This window comes from Alligator mississippiensis, chromosome 3, assembly GCF_030867095.1.
Source record: "Alligator mississippiensis isolate rAllMis1 chromosome 3, rAllMis1, whole genome shotgun sequence".
Classification (NCBI taxonomy): domain Eukaryota; kingdom Metazoa; phylum Chordata; order Crocodylia; family Alligatoridae; genus Alligator; species Alligator mississippiensis.
In genome coordinates, this window is record NC_081826.1 from 81,739,591 (window position 1) to 81,753,939 (window position 14,349).

The 14,349-nt window shown below is 40.4% G+C and overlaps 2 long non-coding RNA genes across 2 annotated transcripts in view; one reads left to right on the plus strand and one right to left on the minus strand.

Moving 5' to 3' along the window:
- Positions 1–2,284: 2,284 nt before the first annotated feature.
- LOC109285966 (uncharacterized) overlaps positions 2,285–14,349 on the minus strand; it is a 106,300-nt gene continuing 94,235 nt past the window's right edge. Inside the window, exon 4 of the long non-coding RNA XR_002093876.2 lies at positions 2,285–3,051. This is a non-coding gene — a long non-coding RNA (uncharacterized LOC109285966). The remainder of the gene's footprint in view (positions 3,052–14,349) is intronic.
- The window catches only part of LOC109285965 (uncharacterized), a 59,188-nt gene continuing 47,837 nt past the window's right edge, over positions 2,999–14,349 (plus strand). Inside the window, exon 1 of the long non-coding RNA XR_002093873.2 lies at positions 2,999–3,088. This is a non-coding gene — a long non-coding RNA (uncharacterized LOC109285965). The remainder of the gene's footprint in view (positions 3,089–14,349) is intronic.

The following is a 14,349-nucleotide window of genomic DNA, read 5'->3' on the forward strand; positions in this document are numbered from 1 at the left end:
GGACATAGCCTACTGTGCATACTGAGGAGAGATACAGCAGGGCCACCTAGTAATCTAATTCCATTTATTTTTTATTACTATCCTATCCCATAGGACAATTATGTAAGTTATGCATAAATGCCCAAAGCCTTACTCAAAGGAAAGATGCATAACAATTGTTTGATATCAAAATTAAGCATGTGGGCAGAGGGGGGAGCATGACACTGACACTGCCTTTTACCAAATACCTGAGGTTAAGGTCCAGGGAGTGGGGGACCTGGATTGTAGGTCCACCTCACCCTGAAGAAAATTTGAACCTACAGGTCTTACATTACACAGCAGTTTCCTTCACCACCAGACTGAGAGGCAGGTAATGCTAAGGTCAATTTTTACCTTTCTTGTTGCAACTTGGCCACTTGGTAGAAGGAATGAAAATTTCATTGGGCAAGAAGAATGAACAAGAAGGAGTCTTGTGGGTAGTGGTTAGGACACTTTTCTAGAACAGGGGAGTTGTGCATTCTGGCTTCTGCTTCCCAATGCAAATTATCCATTTTGTCCAATAACTAATAAAAAACGCATAAACGGTAATGCAACTTCAACAGATTATCTGAAAGATGATGTAATGCATACCCTGATGGTTAGGGCGTGGTCCTGAGACACGAGATGTGCATCCAAAGTTCCTCAGAGTGATGTTAGTCATGGCCTCTTGTCCTGCCTTCCTGGGCAAATATCCACACTACTAGACTATTTATTGGGTAATGTGTGTTTCCCATCACCTCAGATGTCTTGACACAGAAATCAATGCTGCTGTCTATCACTTAAGCCCACTTGGTAGATATTTCCTCCAGTGAGCTAGATCCCTAGAGGGTACTCCTCTTAGCTGGTTGGCAGAAATGCTTTAGATTGCTTATTATTCTGCTCAGTGTGGAACATAAAGGTGTGTTTGTGTCTCCATGGTGGAAATATGGTTACCTTCTGAGGACTCCTTAGGGTGTCCATTGAGAGAATTGGGTACCTAGGCACCTTAGGAGTATAATAGGATCAGCTCTCCTGAGGAAGTTATATATGTATATATATATGAGGAAAGTGATAGCTAAGGCTTAGTTTCCTTAGAGGTGAAATAGAGTCTGGGCTTTAATGTTTTGCATGCTGTTTACACATCCAAATGGAAGAATGAGGAGGAACTGAGCAAAGATACATCAGCAGTCAAAACAATAAGGAATAATGAGAGACGAATTTTTGTAGCTACAGCTCAATTGTATGTCTTCAACAAAAAGAAAATATAGCTTTGGTTGACGACATGTTGAAAAATATAGAACAGGAAAACACCCATACCTGCTGTTGTAGCATCATCCTGATAATTTTAATGAGAAGTCAGAGAATGCTTATAGTAAAGATGACAACTTCAAGCACATCAACCGTCTACAACACACGCATAATTATGAATAATTTTGAACCTAAAATAACATTTTTCACATTTTCATGAAAAGAAAAAGACTAATTTACTTGTGATAACAAGCTTGAATACAATATACCTTATTCAATAAGACCATATTAAATCTAAGCTCATTTTACAGTTGCTGCTACTACTACTAGTTTTCAGTGTCTGACCAAATTAGAAGGCTGAATAATTAGGAGATTTGTTTATAACATTGTTCTTCCTGCACTTGTTCTCCATTATGCTTGCTTTCTGATGACTGAACTCCCATTAATTTCAGAGATTTCAGCACAGAAGGAATGAACTATATCTATAGGTTCCTAAAGCTTTCAGTGAAACTGTTTACTGTTTGATTCAACCAGCTTGCTGGATTCAGATAGACAAATGATGAACATCAAAAAAATTAAGTCAATGACATGCATGTGAAAAAAAGATCCAAATTAAATTAAATGTAAATAAATAATGTACCTCTGCTTTTTCTTTATTTAAATAATGAGAGGTGGGTGGAGATGCTTGCTTTTTAAAATGACTTATAAAAGTACTTATAAAACAAATAAACATGCTATGAATGCTAATTAAATCTTTGATCAAGCAATTGTATTTAAATACCCATCACACAATAATATTTAAAGACTTTTGAAACACAAACATCAGGCAGAAAAGCAGTACTTGAGCAGACTGCTCCCTATGTACCTATTAATTACACACTAATAAAATCAATGGCTACAAAGCAGGCCTCTGAGAGTCTGCAGTAGGCGTTTATCATCCAACACACCTCTTTTCCTTTGTAGTACAACAAATTATCTAGGCAAAGTGAATTCATTCACTCCCTGTTACCAACCTCTGAATAAATTACACACAGATGGCTGTCTCTTGAAATACCAGCTTTAGTGCATCATCTTCAGATACAGAAACTTTGACCATCATTAATCTTTGGGAGAAAAGAAATAATCATTTCCAGTGAAAATGAACAATGAACATGACACATTATAATTGTTAGGAGGAAACAAATATGCTTTGAAATAAGGCTTTTTCCTATGTCATTACAAATATAAAGGGTTAGGGTCCATGTCTGCTACAAATCAATTGAGTTCCAGTAGAGATGAATTCATTTATACCAACTGTGGATCCAGGATGAAGCTGGGTGGGTGGTTAGCATAAAAAACAGGCATTTTGGGTGTGATACAAAGTTTACCAAGGTTAAACTTTGAAGGGGATCCTTCCTTTGACTTTAATGGCTTTGGAAAGTCTCTGTAATTACATTTAAATTTGCAGTGTGTTGGTCTGCATGTGGGATGCTGTCTAGTATTTTATTAGCCAACATAATTCAGCCGATTACCTATTTTTCTCATGCTTTTGCTTTCTAGGTACATTACAGTATATCATTTTACAAAATACTTTAAGGGCTTCTCACAAAGTTAATGAAAATATATTCAGAACCATTTTTACAAACAGTCTTTGAAGCATAAATTTGAACTTTCCAATCACATCACAGAATAGATATGTCAAGCTAATGGAACTCAAAATGTGTGTGGGTTAGGCTTAGTTAAGCATTAAACCCATGCTGCAAAATGGTCATCTGATAACAGAGGAATTCAAGTCTTGTCCAGTGGAAAACAAAGCAGGAGATAAGTCTGTGAAATGAAAGAATGGACTTGTATCAGTCAACAGGTATTAAATAATTTATTTCAAATGTATTTCAAATATACCCAGACTTCAGAGGAATGGTAAACTGATTTAATTCAAATATAAATGAATCATAAATAAATATTTTTGTTTTGTTTGAAGTTAATGTTGATCAACTTTCTACTTTAGAGAGAAAAAGGTTGAAGTGGAATTTACTTCTATAAGATAATTAAAATGTTTCTAATTCTAATTAAAATGACAGGTCTAATTTATTAGAGGATTATATTTTCATTGTTGGAGCACAGGATGAGGAACCAGGAATTCTTGAGTTTTAATATATCCTTAGATAATGATTCCTCAGTAGCTTTGGCAAGTCATGTAACTTCTCTGCATCAGTTTTTCCATCTAAAAACTGTACATATTGAATAAATGTACCTTAAACATTTATTAAAGAGTGATTGGGAGGGTTAAATAGCTCATATTTTCAAAATGCTTTGAGATTAAATATTGTACACAAATACTTATGTTTTTATCATCTCTCTTCCAAATTAGAAAGCTTTCATAGTCCATTGCTAAATGTGTACTTTACAAAGAAAATATATAAATATATAAAACAAAATTAGACTCAGATTAGACATATTTGTTAGTTACAGTGGTCTATGAACATCAAAGCATTTCTGTATTTGCCAGTTATTAAGGTCCACAGATCTTGTTCTTAAGATAATTAAAATACTATATAAAATCATACAAAACAGAGAGAAAAAATTATGGCAATGTGAATGACAAGCAAGTATGACTAATCTCAGCATATTGTAGAGGAATAAAATGTCAGTTTCTCAGTTTCTTGAAATAATATCTTTGAATAATTTATATAGTGTATTGCTTATGATTTTTAAAAATACAAATCTGTATTTTAGATTTTTAAAGCAGGTTAGGAGCCTGGGACATGTTTCTCATTAATATAATCCCATAGAATGCTTGGAAAATCTCTACCCATGCATATATATAACAAATTGACCACAGCATTCTGCACTGAAGATGTGTCTGGAGGTGAAAATTTGTTAGCAAGATCAATCTCTAGTTACTATTTTGCTGCCCTTTTTAAATAAATGTTATGACACATTATTTAATTGCAGAGAAAAATGCATGTTTTGCTTGTTGTTGCTACAGTAGCAGAGGCCCAAAAGATCAAGTTCCTCATTTTGAGTTGGCCAGGAATGGAATTTTAGTTGTGCAGAAAGTTGGAATTGACAGAGCAGTCTAAGAACTTGTTGGACTGGGTGTGAATTGCCATATTTTTTTCCAAGTGATGTCTGGGTTATTGAAGTTCTTCATCTTTTAATTTGTTTGATATTTGCTCAAAAGATCTCATCTACCTCCTTCTCCTGGTTGGTTAAATTGGCAGCAGCTTGTGGCTGAGCAACCAATTCAGCAACAATGGTGACAGGGTTAAAAAACTAGCTTTTGGCTGAGTAGCAAGGGGTGATGTGAGCAATGCTAAGGCATGGACTCTGCCCCTCACGTAGGGTGCATATACATGTGCTTGGGAGTGGGGGGAGGGGAGCAGTTAAATTAGAACGGATCCTGGAGAGACACTCTAAAATGCCGCAGCATCATGTGTATTACGTCCCTGAGTGTTTAAAAATGGCAGCGGGACACTTTAAGTAAAGCTCATTCAACAAACTTTAAAGTGCCCCAGTGGCCATTTTAAAACCTGCTATGGCAATGCTAGAGCGTTCTAATTAGAGCATATTGGAGCACATGTGTAGGCACCCATAGAGTTCAGCACAGCTCCTGGTAGCCACTGCTGTGTCCCCATAATTCCATTCTGGCATGAAAAATCAGCTTCCTTATCTATAATACACATCTCAATTTTGGATGGATAGTTTTGGGAGGGGGGGGAAGTTTCATATGACATGCAAGTAAATATAGCATATTTTCAACCTAAAGTGTTCATAGTTGAAACAGTGTTTCTTTACTTTTAAAGTCAACGTGAACAGTTTATTAAAGTTAAAGCTGACCTTGTTGTTTATCTTGTAGACTACTGTACAATGAAAATTGATTCTCTACCACATTAGACCTTGCATAACTGTTTACATCTATGCAAAGTAGACACATAGCGGTTATATAATTTATTTATGTACTATAGTCATTTGTTTTTATAAACATTATTTAATGCACACTTTCACAGTTGGAAATGATTCAGACAAACAGAAAATAGAGGAAAATGAAGGCTACAGTTCATACTTGGCTGGACTACTCCTTGATTTTTAATGAGGGTTTTGACTGAACAAGGACCATAGCATTTGGCGTGCAGTCAACATATTTTTGAAGATTTCAAACTGAGCTAAATTGCTCTACAAACATCTTCATGTTTTCATCTTCAAAGCTATCTTTTTCAAAAGCAGTCTTTACAGTGTGTTCAATCTTATAAACAAACAGGAAATAGGAGTGACAGTACTCCTGGCCCTTCTCAAATTTAGTTTCAGACAATGTAAGAATAAGACAATAAGAATGTATAATACCTAAAACAGTTTGTATTTTCTATACAATGAAAAATGTGCTATGGAATTTCAGATTTGATTAAATTTTTCCATGTGTATTACAAACCTTAAATCATGAACATTTTTCTTCTGGTAATGAATAGGGCCAAAAAGATCTATAATGCAACTTGTTATTGATCTGTTTATTATCTAATGCAAGGGTATCAAAGATGCAGCCTGTGGGCCAGATCCAGCTCACACTGCCCTATCATCTAGCCCATTCTGCTACTCACGGGTCTTGAACTGGACCTGCACCCTGCATACAGTGCATGCCAGACCAGCCCCAAACACTGAATATGGTGCACAGGGCTGGATCTGGCATGCACTGTGTATGGTGTGTAGGGCTGGATCCAGCGCACCCTGCATGTGGAGCACAGAGGTGGCTCTAGCACATGCATGGCATGGAGAATGCAGGGCTGGTCCACAGTGCTCACAGCGCCTGCACCAGACCAGCTCTGCATGCTGGATCCAGTGCATGGAGCTGGTCCATAGGCCCAGTCCAGCACAGAGACCAGCCCCATGCCATTAATCCAGCCTACAGACCAGCCCTGAATCACTCATTTGGCCCACTGGGTCTGATGAATTTGACACCCCTGATCTTCATAGTTTCATAGTTTCATAGTTGGTAGGGTTGGAAGGGACCTGAGCAGAATATCGAGTCCGACCTCCTGCTATGGAGGGAAAAGTACTGGTATCAAACGATTCCAGCGGGGTGTTCATCTAACTTCCTCTTAAAGACCCCCAGGGTAGGAGCCAGCACCACTTCTCTTGGAAGTCGGTTCCAGATCCTATCCGCCCTGACTGTGAAGTAGCGCCTCCTGATGTCTAGTCTGAATCTACCCTCTGCCAGCTTGTGAACATTATTTCTAGTCACTCCTGGTAGCGCTCGGGGGAACAGGGACTCCCCCAATGCCTGCTGGTCCCCCCGACTAGTTTGTAAATGACCACCAGATCCCCCCTCAGCCTTCTCTTGTGGAGGCTGAACAGGTTCAGGTCCCTTAGCCTTTCCTCATAGGGCCTGCCCTGCTGCCCCCTGACCATGCGAGTGGCCCTCCTCTGAACCCTCTCAATGCTGTCCACATCTCTCCTGAAGTGCGGTGCCCAGAACTGGACGCAGTACTCCAATTGTGGCCTGACCAGTGCTGCATAGATGGGAAGGATCACCTCCTTGGACCTGCTCGAGATGCATTTGTGGATGCATGACAAGGTGTGGTTGGCCTTCCTGACCGTGTCCCCACACTGTTGGCCCATGTTCATTTTGGCATCAATAATGATTCCAAGATCCTTTTCTGCCTCTGCACTGATGAGAAGGGAGTTCCCCAGCCTGTAGATGTGCTGCTGGTTCTTCCTTCCCAGGTGCAGCACCTTGCACTTGTCAGTGTTGAAACCCATCTTGTTCTCATCTGCCCACCCCTGTAACCTGTCTAGGTCCAATTACAGCCTATTCCTCCCTTCTAGCATGCCCGATTCTCCCCACATCTTAGTGTCATCAGCAAATTTGAATAGGGTGCTTTTTACCCCCTCGTCCAAGTCACTGATGAAGATGTTGAACAGGGCGGGTCCGAGGACCAAGCCCTGGGGGACCCCACTGCCCACATCTGTCTAGGTCCACTACCACTCTCTGGGTGCAGCCCTCCAGCCAGTTAGCAACCCATTTGACTGTGTAGGTGTCAACACCACAGTCCCCTAGTTTTTTAATGAGAATGGGGTGAGAGACAGTGTCGAAGGCCTTCCTGAAGTCCAGAAAGACTATGTCCACTGCTACCCCTGCATCTAAGGATTTGGTGACCTGGTCATTGAAGGCCACCAGCTTGGTCTGACAGGACCTGCCTCTAATGAACCCATGTTGGTTGCCCCTAAGCATAACCTTCCCTGTTGGCCGCTCGTGGACATGCACCAGGATAATTCTCTCAAAAAGCTTACCCAGGATCGAGGTAAGACTAACTGGCCTATAGTTCCCTGGGTCCTCCTTCCTCCCTTTTTTGAAAATGGGAACCACACTGGCCCTTTTCCAGTCCTCTGGCACCACACCAGAGCACCACAAGTGCTCGTAAAGCCGTGCCAGGGGCCCCGTAATGACCTCTGCTAGTTTCCTCAGCACTCTGGGGTGAAGGTTGTCAGGACCAGCTGATTTAAATACATCTACTCCCTCCAGAAGTTCTCTGACTAGATCCTCACTGACCCTAGGCCTGGGTGTACCTCCCTCGGGGCCTGAGGGGGTCCCGGCAGATGGGCTGATCTGGTCCCTGCTCAGGAAAATGGAGGCAAAGAAATCGTTAAATAGGTTAGCCTTGTCGTCTGGTGCGACAACCAGATTTCCTAGCGTGTCTTGCAGAGGCCCCATGCTACCCGGTACCTTCTTTTTGCCTCCTATGTATTTTAAAAAGGACTTCTAATGGGATTTATTCCATCTTGCTAGGTCTTACTTTTATCTTCCTCATGGAAGCTGCCATTTTGGGCTGCTTATTTCAGAATAATTGAAAATATAATCTTTTTATAGTGTGAATAAACTAAGTGAAAGGATAAGCAAATACCATTATAAAAACACTGCATTTTAGTGGCGTTATTATCCATTTTACAACTAGCACTAAGAATGCAGAAATGCTGGAACATTTGCTTTTAAATTCTGACAAACTTGCCAAAGCTATGGCACTGAAGACAAAAATGTACTGTGTCAGTGACATCTCTCTAGACATAGTGCTCAGATGTGCTCCCCAACCTTTTATTTAAACTATTTAATTTGAGGGTTCAGAGTGGCCACAGTCCCAGGCTTGCTCCAGATACAGTAATGCCTAAACTCTGGTGAGATTCAGAAAGAGGGCAATAATCTTCCTATTTCTCTCATTGAGCATGATCCATTAGATGTGGATTGAATTTGACTAAGCCCACACAAAAGATGGATGAAGGAGGAGGCAGTTATGAAGCTTTTTACACAATAACTCACTCACTTAGAAGGAGGAAACACTGGGCTCATAATCTCCCCTACTTAAGGGGATTTGAGTTTACATTTCCCAACAGTGTTCTTTAACCATGGTATGATTGTACTTTCTAGGGTAGACTCCTTCTGTTGGAGTCATTTTGCCTTTTATTAAATGTTTAAATACCTATCAGAGCATGGACAAGGCCCCATGTCTCCCAGATGACTGCAGTAATCAGCCACTGCTGCTGCCACCACAACCGTTTCCTTACATGTTTTGAAAGGAATGAACTGTCTATTTTCTGAAAAAAAGAACTAAGATGCCCAAAACTAAAAGTGGGTTCATGGTTTTGAATCCCTGCAAGTCAAGAGCTAGTGGTTAAATCTGTGGAAGAAGCATATCTTTATTTACACACTTTTTCTCAGCATTTTCTACTGGTTGGATTAGATGACCAAAAATCAGTGTATGCTCAACATACTGGCTTCCATGGATCCCATTCCAAAGTACCTATGTCTTTCCAGGCAAGGTTCTTTGGGCAAATCTGATCTTTTATTAGACCAACTCAAATAGTTGAAAAAAAACCTTATTTGCTAGCTTTTGGGCCCAAACACCATTTGTGGAACTCTGCCAGCCTGCAAGGGGAAACCCACAGTTTCCCACATTTTTCTCCTTTAAAGGAGAATTCATTTATAAAGTTTGTTCATGACCCTTTCATATATTCTTGTAACCCACTTCTGAGTTATGAAATGATGATCTACTCCACCCCACTGCTCAAAGCAGGACCACCCCCAACTAGATCATTCCAGCTGGGGCTTTGTCAAGGTGGACCTTAAAAACAGTAGCTGCAGCAAATGGTAGCTGCAGTGAATGGTCTAGGGAGCTTGTGAAATGTTTTCCACAGGAGGTTTGAAGAAGAGGGTAGACAGACATTTGTTGGATGGCTTAAAAACAGTAAATCCTACATCTGTGGGGGATTTGAATTAGATGACCTTTGAGGTACCTGCCAACACTACAAGCCCTGCTCGTGCTAAGAGAAAGTTATGTGCATCCCAATATCATACATAATAGGCCATCAAATAAAAGAGGAATCATGTATACATGATTTTAACATTTTGATCCAAGTATTTAAAATTGTATTGACCTAGAAATATCTGTTGGCTCTGTCACTATTAAGGTAAAATGTTGCAAGCAGCCTTAATAAAAGGCTGTTACTGTCTTGATAAAACCTCACTCAAATGTGAGACTCAGCAGATTCTTTCTCAGTGACAGAATCAAATGTGAGGTTGATGAGAAGACACAAATGCATGAAATGCTAGGACTGGAAATACTGGAATGTTACAACCATTAAGCTGTGCAGACAAAATGCTAGTCAACAGAGTTTTGTATCTTTCACATACTTGCCTTTTACCCATTGGTATAGATTGAAAAACTGTTACAACATCTTACTAATTAATGGTATATTCCTAATCCTCAATTCAGATCTCAGCCTAAGGACCTAACTTGTATACTGGGTAATTCAGCAGTGGATTTATGTGGATATGAAGGAACTTTTGCCTCCACCACAGTGCAGGTATACAGTCAACCCATAGCATCTACTGTTGCAATAGTCATTTCAGGCTCAATGAATCCTCTTTGTAGAGGGAGATGAGGAAGACTTGTAGTAGGAGATCTTCTGGTTCCTGCATTCTCATATTCTGCCCACAGCTGCCCTTTGATGCTGCCAATTTGGGAAATGCTATTGACAAGAGTGTCATGCTGGGCCTTAGGTGGCCAGGTCTGGGGGTTACCTCAGGATCAGGAGAAGCAGCCACGTTCTGAGGGAGCCTACCAGACTGTAGGGAAGCCAGAAGTCAGGAGATCCAACGTGGGAACTGAGTCAGAGATCCAGAGGGTCAGGCACAGCAGAAGGTTAGGCCTATTTGTTACTTTGAGGGGATTGTGGGATGTTGCCCACACAGAAGAACTATGAGCCTCCCTTAGGATGGGAGGCCACTGAGAAAATAATAACTAATTCCTCGGGGAAAAATAAAAGGCAAAACAGGGGCATGAGCAATGGTCAAAGGTTGAGAATGGGTGCACCAAGAGGGACATCAGGGACACCAAGCACAATACACTGGACAGTATCCACTCGAATGAATCTGAGGAGCCAGTAGATGCTGTCCAGTGAAACTCTGCCCAGTAATGTGAATGGACAAGAGCCAGGAAAATGGCCCCACAGTCCCCAGAGATTCCTCTAGCCAGAGCCTCCTTTCTGGTCAGATAGATTACTAGTTTGGCTAGGGCCAGGAGGAGGCTGATTAGGATATCCTGGGACTTGGTGGGGCCATGGAGCAGGAGTGCATAAACAAAAGTGTGGGGAGTAGTGCAGCTAACACCTGAGCAGAAGGTTCTGGAGGAGTGGTGAAGGGACTGCAGCCTGGCACAATTCAGGTAGGTATGTGCCAGGGTCTCCTGCTTGCAGAAGGGGCAGGTATTAGGGACATCCTTAAACCACACCAGATACACATCCATGGTGATGGCTCTGTGGAGGAGCTGCCAGCTGAGGTCCCTGGTGGCTCGCAGGATCAGGGTTGAGTATATGCTGACAGAACAAGGAACAATGTTCTCAAGTTGCAGCAAGGGAGGTTGGCTTCACCACCCTCACTAGGACGGTATTGAAGCACTGGAACAGGTTACCTAGGGAGGTGGTGGATGGATCTCTGATTCTGTGCTTGTCCACCAGGGGTCCTTGTCCTCACTGAAGGTGTCTTAGAATCAGAGAATCATAAAAAAGCAGAGCCATCCCCAAATATATAATTCCAGCCAAGGCTCTGTCTAGCTGGGTCTTAAAAACCTCCAAAGATGGAGATTCCACATCCTCTCTGGGTAACCTTTGACAGTGTTTTACTACCCTCCTATTGAGAAAGTATTTCCTAATATCTAACCTAAACTTCCTTTGCTGCAACTTGAGACCCTGTTCTGTCAACTGTCACCACTGAGAACTCTTTGGACCCCCACTTCAGGTAGTCTGTCCTCATAAGTCATGTGCCCCAGCCCCCTCACCATTTTCATTGCCTTCTGCTGAAGTCTCCAATTTATCCATCTTTTCTGTAGTGGAAGGCCCAAAACTGGACACAGCAGTGCAGATGTGGTCTCACCAGTGCTAAATAGAGGGGAATAATCATTTCCCTTGATCTGCTGGCAACACTCCTACCATTGCAGCCCAGTATGCCATTAGCTTTCTTGGCAACAAGGGCACACTTATCACTTGGTTTCTGGGTGGGATGCAATAGCAGGATGGTGGAGCATGTGGACCATGAGCATGTAGACCTGATGGCAATGGCTTGTTTGGAAGTGGACGAGCTTGGTATACCTCAGCCTTAAGATGGTGTAGTGGGGAATGTGGTGCAGCCGGCCAAGGAAGGGGTTCCATGATAAGCTCCCAGGGCCTGAGGGAATACTGGAAGCAGGGATTGAAGGGTCATGGAGGACCTGGTCAATGTAGGTGGGGGCAGTGTCTGGCAGGGTGGCCTTGACTTCCTGAAGTAGGTGCCAGGGAGCACACCCTGTGGGTAGCACTGGGCCAGAGGAATCTGCCCACCATCTTCCAGCACACCCAAAGTACCTCTGTCACCAGAACCACCATCTGCAGGCAGAGCAAAAAGTCAGGAGGCTAGCTAGGATAGGTATACAGAAATTAAACTAGAATTGGATCAGGTCGAAGGGTCATGGCAACCTTAGCATCTTCATAAACAGTAATAAGAATAGAGTATAAATATTTATAAATATTCAAGGCCTTGGCCTGACAATGACTGCTGCATTAAGGAGGGACCATATGCCTTATTTATTGGAAATGCAGAGGATCTGCTTCCAGAATCAGGATTTTCCCTATGACATATTTAATGTAAAAGAAGAAAAAATAGGCAACAGAAAAAAAAATAATGGGAATTAATTTGCTTTCAAAATTATTTATTTAAACATATTCCAATTTAACAGTGATTATGGGAATATCACTTCTCTGATCTTTTTCTTTTTATCCCAAACTACCTTTTTTTTTACAGTTGGCCAGGTCTAATGTGGATCTGGTATCTCTGACACATCTTCATAAAGGGTAATAAGAATACAGTATAAGCACCTGTACAGCGAGTAGGAACACATTTCATATATTTAGAGGTAAGAGTATACATAACCCCTATTTAGGTTTTAAAAGCAAAGCTACTTTTACATTCTATCACTAGATACTGCTAGCACATGCCTGAGAAAAAATAAATTAAGAGATATAGACTTATCACGCCCTAATTTTTCTGCTGATTGTAAAGCACTTGCTTTTGTAAAATTTGAGATGTTTGCTACTATAAATGCTGACTAAAAAATCCATACTCCTTCATATTATTGCATATGCAGCATTTAAGTAGAAATGAAACAAGACTTCCATTCCCACTTTCTCTCTATGTAAGTAAAATGTCCCATCTGCTATTATTGTAATATTTTACAAGAAACAAAAGAATTATAATCCTCAATTTTTTTTTGTCTACTGGCAAATCAAACTCCAAAGTGGGATTTTTTAAAAACCATCTCATTTGCATGAGGTCAGTAAGTCAAAACAGAAGAATGACAAGTCTGAGGCAAATCTCAACTACGCACAGAGGTCTGTTTGTATTGGCATTGTGAAAAAATTGTGAATAGATTACCACTCAGTACACACTGCCCTCTCAAAGCTGGGTGCATTTACTACTCCAGACATCACTATCTTGAGGATTCACTAAGCAGCAATTTCTCAACTTTTCTCAAGTGTCCATGAACCTTATATACATAGTAAATTTTAGTAGTCAGTATCCAAAACTATTTAAAAAATAACATACCTCACTCTTTCTATGCAGTAACTATTCACAAGTTTTCATATGAGTTTCCAAAAATCTATCAACAATTCTAACGTTTACTTTAAAAAGCCAATGAGATAAGGTAAACAGTTGCACTGGATGTGACAGTAATATCCAGTTAATTTGTTCTGGGTCTGTTTCTTTCCTAGATTGTGCCATTTCAATTAGCTTAATTGGAGTAGCACACTAGAGCAAATGACTGAAGAATCAAACCCAATCATCAGAGTGATATAAATATATCAACCAGTTAATCCTATATTATTATTATTGTCATGGTAGATCTGGGACACTGTGCGGCAAAGAAGTTAAATGATTTGCTCAAGGCCACAAAATAGATTGAGCAGCACAGTGGCACTGGTGATACTAACTGCCACGATGTTGGCACTTCTTCCAACATATTCAGCAATGAGCATTTCAGACACACAGATACAGTACTGGAACTATGTTCTTCTTTCCCTTATTTAATCAAAGCTTTATTTAAAAATGACTAATATCATAAAATTATGACAGTGTAAATTAATTATATACACCTTGTAAATCATAATGTTTTTACTTTACCCCTTAATGGCTTTAAATAAGTTTCTCTGTTGAATAGGCCAGATAACAATCCTGTGTTGTCTGTGTGTTGATTGTTATATATGTTGTCATGGTAGCTGATGTTACCAAGGAAGTATGTTACCCCATTTAAGCTTTTAGAGCTTGTATTAAAAATAAAGTTCTCACCATGAAAACATAAGAAAGCATTAAAATGACTAAGCCACACTAAAATGAACTATGGGGAAACATTATATTTTCAATGCAATTAAATTGTGAGCTTCAACTTCAATTGTTAAATTAAAGAAATAATACAGTTGCTGTAGCTTGTAAGCAATACTAAGATTTTATCATGTGCAAGATCAGAATACAATATAAACACCACAATGTGGTTCCAGTTGTAAGAACTCAGATCAAAGATTCAAGCCAGGTGTGGCTCTGGAGTTTCATTG